This window comes from Belonocnema kinseyi, chromosome 3 (genome assembly GCF_010883055.1).
Source record: "Belonocnema kinseyi isolate 2016_QV_RU_SX_M_011 chromosome 3, B_treatae_v1, whole genome shotgun sequence".
Lineage (NCBI taxonomy): Eukaryota > Metazoa > Arthropoda > Insecta > Hymenoptera > Cynipidae > Belonocnema > Belonocnema kinseyi.
The window spans coordinates 47,613,779-47,620,605 of NC_046659.1; positions in this window are offsets into that span (position 1 = coordinate 47,613,779).

Consider the following 6,827-nt stretch of genomic DNA (forward strand, 5'->3'; position numbering starts at 1 on the left):
GATTTCGATACGCCTTCTCATGTGAAGAACGCACGTGCCCTAACACTTCGCCGACTACGATAAAGCCAAGTCCGCTCATAATGTTTACATTATAGTTCGGAGTACCGACTGCCCGGAGGTCTTAATCATTTCAACAAAAACCAAAATTATTCTCCCCTCGGTTCAGTGTAACGATTTTCTGTCGCCAATTTGACAATAAATATAAGAATTGTATACTCTGCTGTCAAGTCTGCTATCTTAAATCTAAACATTATATCAAATTTCCTCTGCCCAAAAATTCTCGACAAATTTAACATATACATTTATTCTCTTACAGGAATGATTATCACTTAAACCATATTCATGCCGATTTGCCCTGAAATGTTGCTTGCCAATCTTTTTACTTTTCGCTCGCCACTCTTTTTACTTTTCGCAAAAATATTTTATAATTTCGAATCGAAACCGCGCATTCTATGGAAGCGACGGTGCTGTTCCTAGCGGATGGAATGCAAATTTATGCGATCTTTACATACGGTCCAAATCAGCGCCATCTAGCGTTGGCCCCCGTCACTAAAAGTAAATGAACCTACAGATCCCTGACAGAAATTGTTTCCAAACTCTGCTTCCTCAAAATTACCGTAAATATTAAATTTTGCTTAACTTCTTGTAAATTAACTTTACAAATGATGAAAGATGTATGCATAATAAGGTTTTTTATAAATAAAATATTCATTTAAATAATATAAGTACAATTTTTTGTAATTGAAAGAAGCGGTATCAATTATTACAGTGATGCAGTAATAGTTTGTAATTGTAAAAATATGAATTTCATAATATACCCTACCAATAGAAATCTCTGATTATTCTCCAGCGATATAGCCTGGCCCATTTGAGACTATAAGCAGAGTCGATTTGAAACAATTTAGTCTCTAAGATAGTTTGACATTTGGGTCCTTTTCAAGGTCCTTTTAGTGTTTCGTTTAAGAGTGTTGCGAAGGTAATATAATGTTCCTTTTGTATTCGTCACGTACCGGGAGAGCAGAGTTATTTACAATAGTTGGCCGTCGCTAATCCGACTCTCCCTTTTTAAATTTCTCTGCAAATTATTAACACTTTTTTTTAATTAATGAATTTTCTCATTATACTTATTTACAATTATAACTTATATATTAATATACAATTTTCTAGCCGGATTTAAAAATATTTTCTTTTTTCGCGTATCTCATTTCATTCACGAGAAACGTCGTATAAATTTCAATTTTAAGCATTTAAAAAAAGTTAGATATCTGAAATCATCGAAACCCGTAGATTCCGAATTATTATGTTTTAGGCTGTCAACTATGAAATTTAAAAACTCTACTTCTAAATTTTAATCCGAAAGCTTAACAAAGGACCCTTGAGTGTCGGCTACTCTATTGATATAGCCTCACCGCTTGCTATTTATGATCGTATTTCTATTTCAATTTTGGAAAGGACATTTTAAAGCCTTTAAAACATTAAAAAGAACTACCTGGACTTTTAAATATATCTACTTGAGTCCCTGCGGAGAATTTCTCTGACCTTCTCTGACCCTAGAAAATCTTTAAAATATACTCAGAGATTTCTATTGGTAGGGTATTGCATTATTTTTTCCACAACAAGAATAATACTGCAAATACTGTGCATATAATAAATTATTTTAAGGAGAAATACTTGTTAATTTTTATACAAATTAAAATAAACCACATAAAGTGGATTTTAGTTTATTTAGAATGCTTAAAAAAAAATATATATTTTTTATATAAAATAACAATATGATTATTTAATAATTTCCTCATTGAAAATAAGCAGTGCATAAAATTTGAAGGTTACAAATAATTGCCCACACGTAAAGTACCTAGAATAAATTTAATCACAAAGGTTTGCAATGTATAATGATTTTATTTTTTAGGTTACAGCTTTAAAAATGAACAGACTCAATGCAATTAAAATTAAAAGACTTTTAAATTATGTATTGACAGTTGTCTGAATATATATATTTTTTAATCGTACATACATAGAGATGATATGATTTGTAAATAGGAAATTTGTTTCTATATTTTATACTAAAATTACAATACATTTAATTATACGCGTTGTCGTACTAGAAAATTAAGTAATTCTACCAAACGTCTTTCTCGTTCCTTTTGTAATTTCTATAATAAAATTTATTATGCGAAGTACGAAATGACATTTAAATTTTGTTGATTGATCTGTATTATTTCTTCTTAAATCTTCCTATAAGCAGTATCTTAGGCTTATATTTGATAACCTTTCCTGAAATTGATATTATCATTAGGCACCTACAATAAGGTGCGAGAAATATATTACTGTTAATTGACTATAAGTACTTACTGCTTATTTAAGCCCTTTCTTCTCGAAAGAATCAATGACTTATATTCCCTGGCGGCCCGAAGGTACCGAATGGAGCCTCTGCAAAGTACCCGTAAAGACCCCATTGGGTCCCCATTTGGTCCCTTTTTTAAAAAACTTGAGAAAAAAAAAGCAAAATCAACTTTTAATTTGTTGAAATTCGGATTCTACGTTAAAATTTCCTATAGAAGGTCACGGAAAAATCGCAATTGTTTTTTTTGCAACGGTGAAAAGTTTAAGAAAAAAAACGTATAACGCCTGTCGACTGCTACTTACAGGCGATGCGTTTGAAGTGTAGCAATCAACAGGCGTTATACATCTTATATTTTTTTAAACTTTTTACCATTGCAAAAAAAACTATTGTGATTTTTCTGTGACCTTCTATAGGGAATTTTAACGTAGAATCCGAATTTCAACAATTTAAAAGTTGATTTTGCTGTTTTTTTGAGTTTTTTAAAGAGGAACCGAATGGGGAGCCAATGGGGTCTTTACGGGTACTTAGTAGGGGCTCCATTCGGTTCCTTCGGTCCGCTAGGGTTTATATCCGTATTTATATCATCCGTAAGTTATTTATTACTTCTTCGAAATATCAAGACAGAAACCTTACCTCTAATCAAGCAAATAGTACTTTCTTTTTTTATTCAATACTTACCAATCAACACATTTTCTTAAATCCGCATGCAATAGTAAACACTGTACGTATAACAATATAAACAATACAACTTTTAGACAGCATGATATAATAACAAATTCGATTTGACACGTCGACTAATGTTTATTTTTGTGATGTCAAAATAAATGAAAATATTGTGGTTGCACTTGCGCAGTGAATTGATGCAGTTTGCAAATAATCAACAAAAAAATATATAAAAAATAAGAGTAACTATTACTAATTATTTATGAAAAGAATAAGTCATGAAAATATGTATTTTAATATTAATAAACTTTAATTTTGAGATACATTTTGAAAGCAATTCGAACTTCACATTTCTATGATTTATTTTGGTGATATTATTGATTTTTGTATTTGTTCTATTTAAAAAATTCTTTATTGTTATAATTAATAATGTAGCTAATGAAATAATTAATAATATTTAAGAGCTCAATGACAAAAATATTTGAAACATACATTATCGGAAGAATTAATAAAAAAAACATCACTTATAGCCGATATAAATACAATAATAACTAAAATATGTAGGACTACAACTTAAGTTACGAAGTGAAGAATCTTTGTACCTTTAAAATCTTAATAATTTCAGGTTTTGAAGAAAATATTTTTAAAAAGTAATTGTAATTGTAATTAAAATGTTTGATGAAATAATTGGGTAAAAAGTCAATCACAAGACTGATAAATGAGAAAATGGATTTAGCATTATTTAATATAATATATATATATATATATTTATTTAAATTGAACCGAATTTCATATATAATATTCATACACTTCAATCATTTATTTGTTGCTCAACCTTGAAAGCTTTTTTCTCGCTCCATTCAACCCCCGATAATTTTATTAAAAAATTTTGATTTAAAGGAGACTTTGAATTAAAGAGTTAATTATATGATTGCAAACCTCATTTCTAAAATGCACCGACTATAAACTAATCAACTCTATAAACAAACCTATCGCACTCATGACACACAGTGGAGGAAATTCACTTTTTTCGTTCAGCTTATCGCTCCGAACTTTTGTCTGCTCTATTTGTTTATTAATAATTTTTTCACTCAAAGTATGGAAAAACTGAAATTTTGTACATAACAATTTTTTACGCTTTAATAACTGATCAGGAAAACTTTATATTGCCTTAAATGAATGCTTGGGGACTCATAAAATACAAATAATTTGTTTATTATTCCATTTATTTGTTATAAACAAATTTGGTAGACAAATTGACAAATAGTCTTATGGTCGGTCAATTTTTGTTTGTTAAAAGTGCTTCAAATTAATGCAGGAATGGCATTTAATAACAAAAATAATTTAAAATCTTATAATAACTATTGTTAAAAACAATTCTTGTGGAAAAATATTGGAATTTGAGATTTTTCAAATTATAATTTCCTTCAATCGCCGAAACGACTTCAGGTATTCCTTAAACTAATAAATATTTAATAATATTTTATAAAATATAACAATTAAAATTTTTGTAAACAAAGTAGATAAAAAAATTCAAAATTTTTGTCCTTTCGCATAGAAATTTTCTTTTGCACTGGAAATGTTTTAAGCTGTTGGACGAATGACTGCTAGTCGCAAAAATATTTGAGAAGTTAACAGTAACCATTGTTGTGAATAATTCTCGTGACAAAATATTCAAATGTAAAGTTTCATCCAAAATTTTATTTTCTTTAATCGTTACAATAGCTACGGATATTTCTAGATGTTGACAGTTTCACTTGGAAAAAGTCGGGTTTTTAATCGTAATTATAGATTGAAAATGAATCATAACACTGCATGCTAAGATTCACTGAACACAAAATCTTTTTGACAATAGCCTACCGACTTGCCCATCAAAGAAAATTTAAATTTGATAAAACCTTCAGTTTAAATATTTTGTCACAAGAATTGTTAATAACAATGGTCATTGTTAACTTTCTCAAACATTTTTGTGACTAGCAGTCACTAGCTTAAAACATCTCCAGTACAAAAAAAATTCTATGCGAAAGGGCCAACATTTTAAATTTGTTTATCTAATTTGTTTACAAAAATTTGAATTGTTATATTTTATCAAATATTATTAAATATTTATTATTTTAAGGAATACCTGAAGTCGTTCTGGCCATTGAAGGAAATTATAATGTGAAAAATCTCAAATTCTAATATTTTGCTACAAAAATGGTTTATCACAGGATCCTATGAGTCTCTAAACATTCATTTAAGACAATATAAAGTTTTCCTGATCAGTTATTTAAGCGTAAATAATTGTTATGAACAAAATTTTAGTTTTTCATACTGTGAGTGGAAAAATTATCAATAAAAAATAGAGGAGACAAAAGTTCCGAGAGTCAAGATCTATAGAATTTAATGATGTTTAATTTAAAAAAACAAATTCAAAATCGCAAGAAAATTAAAGGCTCTGGAATTTTTTAATGAAAAAAGTGCATTTTCTCCAACTGTGAGTCATGAGTGCAGTACGTTTGTTTATAAAGTTTAATAGCTTATAGTCTGTTTATTTTAGAAATGAGGTTTGCAATAATATAATTAACTATTTAATTCAACATCTTCTTTAAAAATTAAGCAACAAATAAATGACTGAAGTGTATAAATAGTATATATGAAGTTCGGTTCAATTTAAATAAATATATACATTATATTAAATAATATTAAATCCATTTTCTCATTTATCATTCATGTCATTCACTTTTTACCAAATGATTCCCTCAAGCATTTTAATTACAATTACCACTACTTTTTAAAAATATTTCCTTCAAAACTTAAAATTTTTAAGTTTTTAAAGGGACAAAGATTCTTTACTTTGCAACTTAAATTGTATTCTTACATATTCTAATTATTACTATATTTATATTGGATATAAATAATATATTTTTTATTAATTCTTCTGATCATGTATATGTTTGAAATATTTATGTCATTGATGTCTTAAATATTATTAGTTTTTTCATTAGCTACATTAATAATTTCAAAGATAAATAATTTTTTTTTACTTCAACAAATAATAAAATCAATAACATTAGCAAAATAAGTCATAGAAATATGAAGTTGAAACTGCTTTCAAAATGTATTTCAAAATTAAATTTTATTCACATTAAACTACATACATATTTTCATGAATTTCTTTTTAAATAATTAGTAATAGTTAGACTTATTTTTTCATCTATGTTTTTTGTTTATTTGGAAACAGCATCAAGTTTTTAATTTTTTTTTGCTTTTTCTTAATGCAATTCAATGAAAAAGACAGACTTACTGTTTGTGGCGTCATCTGTTGGATTAGTTTAACCGATAATTCCCCTTCGGATCGTAAAAAAACAGAAAAGTGGTGGCGATGTATGGGGCTGGTTGTCATTCAACACAGCACTCACTCGCACATTTTTTGCGGGAGAAAAGGAGATAGCAAATCACAGTGCGCATGTCTCCTTCCTTGGAGCATTGTTTTTAAACGACGAAGTCCGGCAATAAATGTATAGTTACCGCAGTAAAAACTCGAGACGCTTTGTACGGTATGATCGGTCTCCTTATTATTACTCCGTGACATACGCATACACGGTCGAGGCAGTGGGCAGGGTTCTAGAAGAATGGGCTATCTTTTTTTTACCGTTAAGAATTAGGTTAACTTCATTTTGTATGCAATTTAGTAAACACGCAGAAGTGTTACAGTAAATAAAAATCTTTTAAAATTTGTCGTTTTGAAAGTTATAGGAGCCTAAATTACATTATAAACTGTAATACAAAATGCTGAAGTTTTGAATTCGTTGGAAATATTGAAAAAAATAAAACGTTA